This window comes from Aegilops tauschii, chromosome 6 (genome assembly GCF_002575655.3).
Source record: "Aegilops tauschii subsp. strangulata cultivar AL8/78 chromosome 6, Aet v6.0, whole genome shotgun sequence".
Lineage (NCBI taxonomy): Eukaryota > Viridiplantae > Streptophyta > Magnoliopsida > Poales > Poaceae > Aegilops > Aegilops tauschii.
This window is the reverse complement of record NC_053040.3, coordinates 116,735,854-116,750,675: the sequence shown is the minus strand read 5'-3', so window position 1 is coordinate 116,750,675 and position 14,822 is coordinate 116,735,854.

Here is a 14,822-nt window from a genome sequence, read left to right as displayed (position 1 = left end):
TTTGACTACTTGTGGAGCCAAAATGGACTCCGTATGAGTCAGATATCCATGTTTCAGTTAACACTGCGCAAAACTGATTCCGAACGACAGTTACAGACTAGTTCTTGTGTAGTTGCACTCGATTTTTTCCATTCTACTTCACTAAATATCTCCATATGAGATCCAATTACTTCTAGGGAAATGCAGGAGACCTCAGTTATGATGATGCACTAGGTCCATAGCTGGGACTTTGTGTATGCTCTCGAAATTTGTTTGTCGAGTGCTCATTAAGAAAGTTTCTATACAGGTTTCTGAACGAACTCCTTAAGAAAAGTTCTCCAAAAGTTCCCTATTAAAGAATCCTTTGAAGCACCTTGTCATCAGAAACGTTTTGACTACTTGCGGAGCCAAAACTGACTCCGTATGAGGCAGATATCCACGTTTCAGTTAACACTGCGCAAAACTGATTCCGAACGACAGTTACAGACTAGTTCTTGTGTAGTTGCACTCGATTTTTTCCATTGTACTTCACTAAACATCTCCATATGAGATCCAATTACATGTAGGGAAATGCAAGAGACCTCGGTTATGATGATGCACTAGGTGCATAGCTGGGACTTTGTGTATGTTCTCGAAATGCGTTTATCGAGTCCTCATTAAGAAAGTTTCTATACAAGTTTCTGAACGAACTCCTTAAGAAAAGTTCTCCAAAATTTCCCTATGAAAGAATCCTTTGAATCACCTGGTCGTCACAAACGTTTTGACTACTTGTGGAGCCAAAACGTACTCCGTATGAGTCAGATATCCATGTTTCAGTTAAGACTGCGCAAAACTGATTCCGAACGATAGTTACAGACTACTTCTTGTGTAGTTGCACTCGATTTTTTCCATTCTACTTCACTAAACATCTCCATATGAGATCCAATTACTTGTAGGGAAATGCAAGAGACCTCGGCTATGAGGATGCACTAGGTCCATAGCTCGGACTTTGTGTATGTTCTCGAAATGCGTTTGTCGAGTGCTCATTAAGAAAGTTTCTATACAAGTTTCTGAACGAACTCCTTAAGAAAAGTTGTCCAAACGTTCCCTATGAAAGAATCCTTTGAAGCATCTGGTCGTCACAAACGTTTTCTCTACTTGTGGAGCCAACACGGACTCCGTATGAGGTAGATATCCATGTTTCAGTTAACACTGCGCAAAACTGATTCCGAACGAGAGTTACAGACTTGTTCTTGTGTAGTTGCACTCGATTTTTTCCATTCTACTTCACTAAACATCTCCATATGAGATGCAATTACTTGTAGAGAAATGCAAGAGACCTCGGTTATGAGGATGCACTAGGTGCATAGCTGGGACTTTGTGTATGTTCTCGAAATGCGTTTGTCGAGTGCTCATTAAGAAAGTTTCTATACAAGTTTCTGAACGAACTCCTTAAGAAAAGTTCTCCAAAAGTTCCCTATGAAAGAATCCTTTGAAGCATCTGGTCGTCACAAACGTTTTGAGTACTTGTGAAGCCAAAACAGACTCCGTATGAGGCAGATATCCATGTTTCAGTTAACACTGCACAAAACTGATTCCGAACGACTGTTACAGACTAGTTCTTGTGTAGTTGCACTCGATTTTTTCCATTCTTCTTCACTAAATATCTCCATATGAGATCCAATTAATTGTAGGGAAATGCAAGAGACCTCGGTTATGAGGATGCACTAGGTCCATAGCTGGGACTTTGTGTATGTTCTCGAAATGCGTTTGTCGAGTGCTCATTAAGAAAGTTTCTATACAAGTTTCTGAATGAACTCCTTAAGAAAGGTTCTCCAAAAGATCCCTATGAAAGAATACTTCAAAGCACCTGGTCGTCAGAAACGTTTTGACTACTTGTGGAGCCAAAACGGACTCCGTATGAGTCAGATATCCATGTTTAAGTTAACACTGCGCAAAACTGATTCCGAACGACAGTTACAGACTAGTTCTTGTGTAGTTGCACTCGATTTTTTCCATTCTACTTCACTAAACATCTCCATATGAGATCCAATTACTTGTAGGGAAATGCAAGAGACCTCGGTTATGAGGATGCACTAGGTCCATAGCTGGGACTTTGTGTATGTTCTCGAAATGCGTTTGTCGAGTGCTCATTAAGAAAGTTTATATACAAGTTTCTGAACGAACTCCTTAAGAAAAGTTCACCCAAAGTTCCCTATGAAAGAATCCTTCGAAGCACCTGGTCGTCACAAACGTTTTGACTATTGTGGAGCCAAAACGGACTCCGTATGAGTCAGATATCCATGTTTCAGTTAACACTGTGCAAAACTGATTCCGAACGACAGTTACAGACTAGTTCTTGTGTAGTTGCACTCGATTTTTTCCATTCTACTTCACTAAACATCTCCATATGAGATCCAATTACTTGTATGGAAATGCAAGAGACCTCGGTTATGAGGATGCTATAGGTCCATAGCTGGGACTTTGTGTATATTCTCGAAATGCGTTTGTCGAGTGCTCATTAAGAAAGTTTCTATACAAGTTTCTGAACGAACTCCTTAAGAAAAGTTCTCCAAAAGTTCCCTATGAAAGAATTCTTTGAAGCACCTGGTCTTCACAAATGTTTTTACTACTTGTGGAGCCAAAATGGACTTCGTATGAGTCAGATATCCATGTTTCAGTTAACACTGCGCAAAACTTATTCCGAACGACAGTTACAGAGTAGTTCTTGTGTAGTTGCACTTGATTTTTTCCATTTTACTTCACTAAACATCTCCATATGAGATCCAATTACTTGAAGGGAAATGCAAGAGACCTCGGTTATGATGATGCACTAGGTGCATAGCTGGGACTTTATGTATGTTCTCGAAATGCGTTTGTCGAGTGCTCATTAAGAAAGTTTCTATACAAGTGTCTGAACGAACTCCTTAAGAAAAGTTCTCCAAACGTTCCCTATGAAAAAATTCCTTTGAAGCACCTTGTCGTCACAAATGTTTTGACTACTGGTGGAGCCAAAACGGACTCCGTATGAGTCACATATCCATGTTTCAGATAACACTGCGCAAAACTAATTACGAACGACAGTTACAGACTAGTTCTTGTGTAGTTGCACGCGATTTTTTCCATTCTACTTCACTAAACATCTCCATATGAGATCCAATTACTTGGAGGGAAATGCAAGAGACCTCGGTTATGAGGATGCACTAGGTCCATAGCTGGGACTTTGTGTATGTTCTCGAAATGCGTTTGTCGAGTGCTCATTAAGAAAGTTTCTATACAAGTTTCTGAACGAACTCCTTAAGAAAAGTTCTCCAAAAGTTCCCTATGAAAGAATCCTTTGAAGCACCTGGTCGTCAGAAACATTTTGACTACTTGTGGAGCCAAAACTGACTCCGTATGAGTCAGATATCCATGTTTCAGTTAACACTGCCCAAAACTAATTCCGAACGACAGTTACAGACTAGTTCTTGTGTAGTTACACTTGATTTTTTCCATTCTACTTCACTAAACATCTCCATATGAGATCCAATTACTTGTAGGGAAATGCAAAAGACCTCGGTTATGAGGATGCACTAGATCCATAGCTGGGACTTTGTGTATGTTCTCGAAATGCGTTTGTCGAGTGCTCATTAAGAAAGTTTCTATACAAGTTTCTGAACAAACTCCTTAAGAAAATTTCTCCAAAAGTTCGCTATGAAAGGATCCTTTGAAGCATCTGATCATCACAAACGTTTTGACTACTTGTGGAGCCAAAATGGAGTCCGTATGAGGCAGATATCCATGTTTCAGTTAACACTGCGCAAAACTGATTCCGAACGACAGTTACAGACTAGTTCTTGTGTAGTTGCACTCGATTTTTTCCATTCTACTTCACTAAACATCTCCATATGAGATCCAATTACTTGTAGGGAAATGCAGGAGACCTCGGTTATGATGATGCACTAGGTGCATAGCTGGGACTTTGTGTATGTTCTCGAAATGCGTTTGTCGAGTGCTCATTAAGAAAGTTTCTATACAAGTGTCTGAACGAACTCCTTAAGAAAAGTTCTCCAAAAGTTCCCTATGAAAGAATCCTTTGAAGCACCTGGTCGTCACAAATGTTTTGACTACTTGTGGAGCCAAAACGGACTCCGTATGAGGCAGATATCCACGTTTCAGTTAACACTGCGCAAAACTAATTCCGAACGACAGTTACAGACTAGTTCTTGTGTAGTTGCACACGATTTTTTCCATTCTACTTCACTAAACATCTCCATATGAGATCCAATTACTTGTAGGGAAATGCTGAGACCTCCGTTATGAGGATAGGTCTATAGTTGGGACTTTGTGTATGTTCTCGAAATGCGTTTGTCGAGTGCTCATTGAGAAAGTTTCTATACAAGTTTCTGAACGAACTCCTTAAGAAAAGTTCTCCAAAAGTTCCCTATGAAAGAATCCTTCAAAGCACCTGGTCGTCACAAATGTTTTGACTACTGGTGGAGCCAAAATGGACTCCGTATGAGTCAGATATCCATGTTTCAGTTAACACTGTGCAAAACTGATTCCGAACGACAGTTACAGACTAGTTCTTGTGTAGTTGCACTCGATTTTTTCCATTCTACTTCACTAAACATCTACATATGAGATCCAATTACTTGTAGGGAAATGCAAGAGACCTCGGCTATGAGGATGCACTAGGTCCATAGCTGGGACTTTGTGTATGTTCTCGAAATGCGTTTGTCGAGTGCTCATTAAGAAAGTTTCTATACAAGTTTCTGAACGAACTCCTTCAGAAAATTCTCCAAAAGTTCGCTATGGAAGGATCCTTTGAAGCATCTGGTCGTCACAAACGTTTTGACTACTTGTGGAGCCAAAATGGAGTCCGTATGAGGCAGATATCCACGTTTCAGTTAACGCTGCGCAAAACTGATTCCGAACGACAGTTACAGACTAGTTCTTGTGTAGTTGCACTCGATTTTTTCCATTCTACTTCACTAAACATCTCCATATGAGATACAATTACTTGAAGGGAAATGCAAGAGACCTCGGTTATGATGATGCACTAGGTGCATAGCTGGGACTTTGTGTATGTTCTCGAAATGCGTTTGTCGAGTGCTCATTAAGAAAGTTTCTATACAAGTGTCTGAACGAACTCCTTAAGAAAAGTTCTCCAAAAGTTCCCTATGAAAGAATCCTTTGAAGCACCTGGTCGTCACAAATGTTTTGACTACTGGTGGAGCCAAAATGGACTCCGTATGAGTCAGATATCCATGTTTCAGTTAACACTGTGCAAAACTGATTCCGAACGACAGTTACAGACTAGTTCTTGTGTAGTTGCACTCGATTTTTTCCATTCTACTTCATTAAACATCTCCATATGAGATCCAATTACTTGTAGGGAAATGCAAGAGACCTCGGCTATGAGGATGCACTAGGTCCATAGCTGGGACTTTGTGTATGTTCTCGAAATGCGTTTGTCGAGTGCTCATTAAGAAAGTTTCTATACAAGTTTCTGAACGAACTCCTTCAGAAAATTCTCCAAAAGTTCGCTATGAAAGGATCCTTTGAAGCATCTGGTCGTCACAAACATTTTAACTACTTGTGGAGCCAAAATGGAGTCCGTATGAGGCAGATATCCACGTTTCAGTTAACGCTGCGCAAAACTGATTCCGAACGACAGTTACAGACTAGTTCTTGTGTAGTTGCACTCGATTTTTTCCATTCTACTTCACTAAATATCTCCATATGAGATACAATTACTTGAAGGGAAATGCAAGAGACCTCGGTTATGATGATGCACTAGGTGCATAGCTGGGACTTTGTGTATGTTCTCGAAATGCGTTTGTCGAGTGCTCATTAAGAAAGTTTCTATACAAGTGTCTGAATGAACTCCTTAAGAAACGTTCTCCAAAAGTTCCCTATGAAAGAATCCTTTGAAGCACCTGGTCGTCACAAATGTTTTGACTACTGGTGGAGCCAAAATGGACTCCGTATGAGTCACATATCCATGTTTCAGTTAACACTGCGCAAAACTTATTCAGAACGACAGTTACAGACTACTTCTTGTGTAGTGCACTCGATTTTTTCCATTCTACATCACTAAACATCTCCATATGAGATCCAATTACTTGTAGGGAAATGCAAGAGACCTCGGTTATGAGGATGCACTAGGTCCATAGCTGGGACTTTGTGTATGTTCTCGAAATGCGTTTGTCGAGTGCTCATTAAGAAAGTTTCTATACAAGTTTCTGAACGAACTCCTTAAGAAAATTTCTCCAAAAGTTCGCTATGAAAGGATCCTTTGAAGCATCTGGTCGTCACAAACGTTTTGACTAATTGTGGAGCCAAAATGGAGTCCGTATGAGGCAGATATCCACGTTTCAGTAAACACTGCGCAAAACTGATTCCGAACGACAGTTACAGACTAGTTCTTGTGTAGTTGCACTCGATTTTTTCCATTCTACTTCACTAAACATCTCCATATGAGATCCAATTACTTGAAGGGAAATGCAAGAGACCTCGGTTATGATGATGCACTTGGTGCATAGCTGGGACTTTGTGTATGTTCTCGAAATGCGTTTGTCGTGTGCTCATTAACAAAGTTTCTATACAAGTGTCTGAACGAACTCCTTAAGAAAAGTTCTCCAAAAGTTCCCTATGAAAGAATCCTTTGAAGAACCTGGTCGTCACAAATGTTTTGACTACTTGTGGAGCCAAAATGGACTCCGTATGAGTAACATATACATGTTTCAGTTGACACTTCGCAAAACTTATTTCGAACGACAGTTACAGACTACTTCTTGTGTAGTGCACTCAATTTTTTCCATTCTACTTCACTAAACATCTCCATATGAGATCCAATTACTTGTAGGGAAATGCAAGAGACCTCGGTTATGAGGATGCACTAGGTCCATAGCTGGGACTTTGTGTATGTTCTTGAAATGCGTTTGTCGAGTGCTCATTAAGAAAGTTTCTATACAAGTTTCTGAACGAACTCCTTAAGAAAAGTTCTCCAAAAGTTCCCTATGAAAGAATCCTTTGAAGCATCTGGTCGTCAATAACGTTTTGACTACTTGTGGAGCCGAAACGGACTCCGTATGAGGCAGATATCCACGTTTCAGTTAACACTGCGCAAAACTAATTCCGAACGACAGTTACAGACTAGTTCTTGTGTAGTTGCACACGATTTTTTCCATTCTACTTCACTAAACATCTCCATATGAGATCCAATTACTTGTAGGGAAATGCTGAGACCTCCGTTATGAGGATAGGTCTATAGCTGGGACTTTGTGTATGTTCTCGAAATGCGTTTGTCGAGTGCTCATTGAGAAAGTTTCTATACAAGTTTCTGAACGAACTCCTTAAGAAAAGTTCTCCAAAAGTTCCCTATGAAAGAATCCTTCAAAGCACCTGGTCGTCACAAATGTTTTGACTACTGGTGGAGCCAAAATGGACTCCGTATGAGTCAGATATCCATGTTTCAGTTAACACTGTGCAAAACTGATTCCGAACGACAGTTACAGACTAGTTCTTGTGTAGTTGCACTCGATTTTTTCCATTCTACTTCACTAAACATCTCCATATGAGATCCAATTACTTGTAGGGAAATGCAAGAGACCTCGGCTATGAGGATGCACTAGGTCCATAGCTGGGACTTTGTGTATGTTCTCGAAATGCGTTTGTCGAGTGCTCATTAAGAAAGTTTCTATACAAGTTTCTGAACGAACTCCTTCAGAAAATTCTCCAAAAGTTCGCTATGAAAGGATCCTTTGAAGCATCTGGTCGTCACAAACGTTTTGACTACTTGTGGAGCCAAAATGGAGTCCGTATGAGGCAGATATCCACGTTTCAGTTAACGCTGCGCAAAACTGATTCCGAACGACAGTTACAGACTAGTTCTTGTGTAGTTGCACTCGATTTTTTCCATTCTACTTCACTAAACATCTCCATATGAGATACAATTACTTGAAGGGAAATGCAAGAGACCTCGGTTATGATGATGCACTAGGTGCATAGCTGGGACTTTGTGTATGTTCTCGAAATGCGTTTGTCGAGTGCTCATTAAGAAAGTTTCTATACAAGTGTCTGAACGAACTCCTTAAGAAAAGTTCTCCAAAAGTTCCCTATGAAAGAATCCTTTGAAGCACCTGGTCGTCACAAATGTTTTGACTACTGGTGGAGCCAAAATGGACTCCGTATGAGTCACATATCCATGTTTCAGTTAACACCGCGCAAAACTTATTCAGAACGACAGTTACAGACTACTTCTTGTGTAGTGCACTCGATTTTTTCCATTCTACATCACTAAACATCTCCATATGAGATCCAATTACTTGTAGGGAAATGCAAGAGACCTCGGTTATGAGGATGCACTAGGTCCATAGCTGGGACTTTGTGTATGTTCTCGAAATGCGTTTGTCGAGTGCTCATTAAGAAAGTTTCTATACAAGTTTCTGAACGAACTCCTTAAGAAAATTTCTCCAAAAGTTCGCTATGAAAGGATCCTTTGAAGCATCTGGTCGTCACAAACGTTTTGACTACTTGTGGAGCCAAAATGGAGTCCGTATGAGGCAGATATCCACGTTTCAGTAAACACTGCGCAAAACTGATTCCGAACGACAGTTACAGACTAGTTCTTGTGTAGTTGCACTCGATTTTTTCCATTCTACTTCACTAAACATCTCCATATGAGATCCAATTACTTGAAGGGAAATGCAAGAGACCTCGGTTATGATGATGCACTTGGTGCATAGCTGGGACTTTGTGTATGTTCTCGAAATGCGTTTGTCGTGTGCTCATTAACAAAGTTTCTATACAAGTGTCTGAACGAACTCCTTAAGAAAAGTTCTCCAAAAGTTCCCTATGAAAGAATCCTTTGAAGAACCTGGTCGTCAATAACGTTTTGACTACTTGTGGAGCCAAACGGACTCCGTATGAGGCAGATATCCACGTTTCAGTTAACACTGCGCAAAACTAATTCCGAACGACAGTTACAGACTAGTTCTTGTGTAGTTGCACACGATTTTTTCCATTCTACTTCACTAAACATCTCCATATGAGATCCAATTACTTGTAAGGAAATGCAAGAGACCTCCGTTATGAGGATAGGTCTATAGCTGGGACTTTGTGTATTTTCTCGAAATGCGTTTGTCGAGTGCTCATTGAGAAAGTTTCTATACAAGTTTCTGAACGAACTCCTTAAGAAAAGTTCTCCAAAAGTTCCCTATGAAAGAATCCTTAAAAGCACCTGGTCGTCACAAATGTTTTGACTACTGGTGGAGCCAAAATGGACTCCGTATGAGTCAGATATCCATGTTTCAGTTAACACTGTGCAAAACTGATTCCGAACGACAGTTACAGACTAGTTCTTGTGTAGTTGCACTCGATTTTTTCCATTCTACTTCACTAAACATCTCCATATGAGATCCAATTACTTGTAGGGAAATGCAAGAGACCTCGGCTATGAGGATGCACTAGGTCCATAGCTGGGACTTTGTGTATGTTCTCGAAATGCGTTTGTCGAGTGCTCATTAAGAAAGTTTCTATACAAGTTTCTGAACGAACTCCATCAGAAAATTCTCCAAAAGTTCGCTATGAAAGGATCCTTTGAAGCATCTGGTCGTCACAAACATTTTGACTACTTGTGGAGCCAAAATGGAGTCCGTATGAGGCAGATATCCACGTTTCAGTTAACGCTGCGCAAAACTGATTCCGAACGACAGTTACAGACTAGTTCTTGTGTAGTTGCACTCGATTTTTTCCATTCTACTTCACTAAACATCTCCATATGAGATACAATTACTTGAAGGGAAATGCAAGAGACCTCGGTTATGATGATGCACTAGGTGCATAGCTGGGACTTTGTGTATGTTCTCGAAATGCGTTTGTCGAGTGCTCATTAAGAAAGTTTCTATACAAGTGTCTGAACGAACTCCTTAAGAAACGTTCTCCAAAAGTTCCCTATGAAAGAATCCTTTGAAGCACCTGGTCGTCACAAATGTTTTGACTACTGGTGGAGCCAAAATGGACTCCGTATGAGTCACATATCCATGTTTCAGTTAACACTGCGCAAAACTTATTCAGAACGACAGTTACAGACTACTTCTTGTGTAGTGCACTCGATTTTTTCCATTCTACATCACTAAACATCTCCATATGAGATCCAATTACTTGTAGGGAAATGCAAGAGACCTCGGTTATGAGGATGCACTAGGTCCATAGCTGGGACTTTGTGTATGTTCTCGAAATGCGTTTGTCGAGTGCTCATTAAGAAAGTTTCTATACAAGTTTCTGAACGAACTCCTTAAGAAAATTTCTCCAAAAGTTCGCTATGAAAGGATCCTTTGAAGCATCTGGTCGTCACAAACGTTTTGACTAATTGTGGAGCCAAAATGGAGTCCGTATGAGGCAGATATCCACGTTTCAGTAAACACTGCGCAAAACTGATTCCGAACGACAGTTACAGACTAGTTCTTGTGTAGTTGCACTCGATTTTTTCCATTCTACTTCACTAAACATCTCCATATGAGATCCAATTACTTGAAGGGAAATGCAAGAGACCTCGGTTATGATGATGCACTTGGTGCATAGCTGGGACTTTGTGTATGTTCTCGAAATGCGTTTGTCGTGTGCTCATTAACAAAGTTTCTATACAAGTGTCTGAACGAACTCCTTAAGAAAAGTTCTCCAAAAGTTCCCTATGAAAGAATCCTTTGAAGAACCTGGTCGTCACAAATGTTTTGACTACTTGTGGAGCCAAAATGGACTCCGTATGAGTCACATATACATGTTTCAGTTGACACTTCGCAAAACTTATTTCGAACGACAGTTACAGACTACTTCTTGTGTAGTGCACTCAATTTTTTCCATTCTACTTCACTAAACATCTCCATATGAGATCCAATTACTTGTAGGGAAATGCAAGAGACCTCGGTTATGAGGATGCACTAGGTCCATAGCTGGGACTTTGTGTATGTTCTCGAAATGCGTTTGTCGAGTGCTCATTAAGAAAGTTTCTATACAAGTTTCTGAACGAACTCCTTAAGAAAAGTTCTCCAAAAGTTCCCTATGAAAGAATCCTTCGAAGCACCTGGTCGTCACAAACGTTTTGACTATTGTGGAGCCAAAACGGACTCCGTATGAGTCAGATATCCATGTTTCAGTTAACACTGTGCAAAACTGATTCCGAACGACAGTTACAGACTTGTTCTTGTGTAGTTGCACTCGATTTTTTCCATTCTACTTCACTAAACATCTCCATATGAGATCCAATTACTTGTAGGGAAATGCAAGAGACCTCGGTTATGAGGATGCACTAGGTCCATAGCTGGGACTTTGTGTATGTTCTCGAAATGCGCTTGTCGAGTGCTCATTAAGAAAGTTTCTATACAAGTTTCTGAACGAACTCCTTAATAAAAGTTCTCCAAAAGTTCCCTATGAAAGAATCCTTTGAAGCATCTGGTCGTCAATAACGTTTTGAGTACTTGTGGAGCCAAAACGGACTCCGTATGAGGCAGATATCCACGTTTCAGTTAACACTGCGCAAAACTAATTCCGAACGACAGTTACAAACTAGTTCTTGTGTAGTTGCACTCGATTTTTTCCATTCTACTTCACTAAACATCTCCATATGAGATCCAATTACTTGTAGGGAAATTCAAGAGACCTCGGTTATGAGGATGCAGTAGGTCTATTGCTGGGACTTTGGGTATGTTCTCGAAATGCGTTGGTCGAGTGCTCATTAAGAAAGTTTCTATACAAGTTTCTAAACGAACTCCTTAAGAAAAGTTCTCCAAAAGTTACCTATGAAAGAATCCTTTGAATCACCTGGTCGTTACAAACGTTTTGACTACTTGTGGAGCCAAAACGGACTCTGTATGAGTCAGATATCCATGTTTCAGTTAACAGTGCGCAAAACTGATTCCGAACGACAGTTACAGACTAGTTCTTGTGTAGTTGCACTCGATTTTTTCCATTCTACTTCACTAAACATCTCCATATGAGATCCAATTACTTGTAGGGAAATGCAAGAGACATCGGCTATGAGGATGCACTAGGTCCATAGCTGGGACTTTGTGTATGTTCTCGAAATGCGTTTGTCGAGTGCTCATTAAGAAAGTTTCTATACAAGTTTCTGAACGAACTCCTTAAGAAAAGTTCTCCAAACGTTCCCTATGAAAGAATCCTTCTTCGAAGCACCTGGTCGTCACAAACGGTTTGTCTACTTGTGGAGACAACACGGACTCCGTATGAGGCAGATATCCATGTTTCAGTTAACACTGCGCAAAACTGATTCCGAAGGAGAGTTACAGACTAGTTCTTGTGTAGTTGCACTCGATTTTTTCCATTCTTCTTCACTAAGCATCTCCATATGAGATCCAATTAATTGTAGGGAAATGTAAGAGACCTCGGTTAAGAGGATGCACTAGGTCCATAGCTGGGACTTTGTGTATGTTCTCGAAATGCATTTGTCGAGTGCTCATTAAGAAAGTTTCTATACAAGTTTCTGAACGAACTCGTTAAGAAAAGTTCTCCAAAAGTTCCCTATGAAATAATCCTTCAAAGCACCTGGTCGTCACAAACGTTTTGAATACTTGTGGAGCCAAAACGGACTCCGTATGAGTCAGATATCCATGTTTCAGTTAACACTGTGCAAAACTGATTCCGAACGACAGTTACAGACTAGTTCTTGTGTAGTTGCACTCGATTTTTTCCATTCTACTTCACTAAACATCTCCATATGAGATCCAATTACTTGTAGGGAAATGCAAGAGACCTCCGTTATGAGGATAGGTCTATAGCTGGGACTTTGTGTATGTTCTCGAAATGCGTTTGTCGAGTGCTCATTAAGAAAGTTTCTATACAAGTTTCTGAACGAACTCCTTCAGAAAATTTCTCCAAAAGTTCACTATGAAAGGATCCTTTGAAGCATCTGGTCGTCACAAACGTTTTGACTACTTGTGGAGCCAAAATGGAGTCCGTATGAGGCAGATATCCACGTTTCAGTTAACGCTGCGCAAAACTGATTCCGAACGACAGTTACAGACTAGTTCTTGTGTAGTTGCACTCGATTTTTTCCATTCTACTTCACTAAACATCTCCATATGAGATCCAATTACTTGAAGGGAAATGCAAGAGACCTCGGTTATGATGATGCACTAGGTGCATAGCTGGGACTTTGTGTATGTTCTCGAAATGCGTTTGTCGAGTGCTCATTAACAAAGTTTCTATACAAGTGTCTGAACGAACTCCTTAAGAAAAGTTCTCCAAAAGTACCCTATGAATGAATCCTTTGAAGCACCTGGTTGTCACAAATGTTTTGACTACTGGTGGAGCCAAAATGGACTCCGTATGAGTCACATATCCATGTTTCAGTTAACACTGCGCAAAACTTATTCGGAACGACAGTTACAGACTACTTCTTGTGTAGTGCAGTCAATTTTTTCCATTCTACATCACTAAACATCTCCATATGAGATCCAATTACTTGTAGGGAAATGCAAGAGACCTCGGTTATGAGGATGCACAAGGTCCATAGCTGGGACTTTGTGTATGTTCTCGAAATGCGTTTGTCGAGTGCTCATTAAGAAAGTTTCTATACAAGTTTCTGAACGAACTCCTTAAGAAAAGTTCTCCAAAAGTTCCCTATGAAAGAATCCTTTGAAGCACCTGGTCGTCACAAACGTTTTGACTATTGTGGAGCCAAAACGGACTCCGTATGAGTCAGATATCCATGTTTCAGTTAACACTGTGCAAAACTGATTCCGAACGACAGTTACAGACTTGTTCTTGTGTAGTTGCACTTGATTTTTTCCATTCTACTTCACTAAACATCTCCATATGAGATCCAATTACTTGTAGGGAAATGCAAGAGACCTCGGTTATGAGGATGCACTAGGTCCATAGCTGGGACTTTGTGTATGTTCTCGAAATGCGTTTGTCGAGTGCTCATCAAGAAAGTTTCTATACAAGTTTCTGAACGAACACCTTAAGAAAAGTTCTCCAAAAGTTCCTTATGAAAGAATCCTTTGAAGCATCTGGTCATCACAAACGTTTTGACTACTTGTGGAGCCAGAACGGAGTCCGTATGAGGCAGATATCCACATTTCAGTTAACACTGCACAAAACTGATTCCGATCGACAGTTACAGACTAGTTCTTGTGTACTTGCACTTGATTTTTTCCATTCTACTTCACTAAACATCTCCATATGAGATCTAATTACCTGTAGGGAAATGCAAGAGACCTCGGTTATGAGGATGCACTAGGTCCATAGCTGGGACTTTGTGTATGTTCTCGAAATGCGTTTGTCGAGTGCTCATTAAGAAAGTTTCTATACAAGTTTCTGAACGAACTCCTTAAGAAAAGTTCTCCAAAAGTTCCCTATGAAAGAATCCTTCTTCGAAGCACCTGGTCGTCACAAACGTTTTGACTATTGTGGAGCCAAAACGGACTCCGTATGAGTCAGATATCCATGTTTCAGTTAACACTGTGCAAAACTGATTCCGAACGACAGTTACAGACTTGTTCTTGTGTAGTTGCACTCGATTTTTTCCATTCTACTTCACTAAACATCTCCATATGAGATCCAATTACTTGTAGGGAAATGCAAGAGACCTCGGTTATGAGGATGCACTAGGTCTATAGCTGGGACTTTGTGTATGTTCTCGAAATGCGTTTGTCGAGTGCTCATTAAGAAAGTTTCTATACAAGTTTCTGAACGAACTCCTTCAGAAAAGTTCGCCAAAAGTTCCCTATGAAAGAATTATTTGAAGCATCTGGTCGTCACAAACGTTTTGACTACTTGTGGAGCCAAAACGGACTCCGTATGAGTCAGATATCCATGTTTCAGTTAACACTGCGCAAAACTGATTCCGAACGACAGTC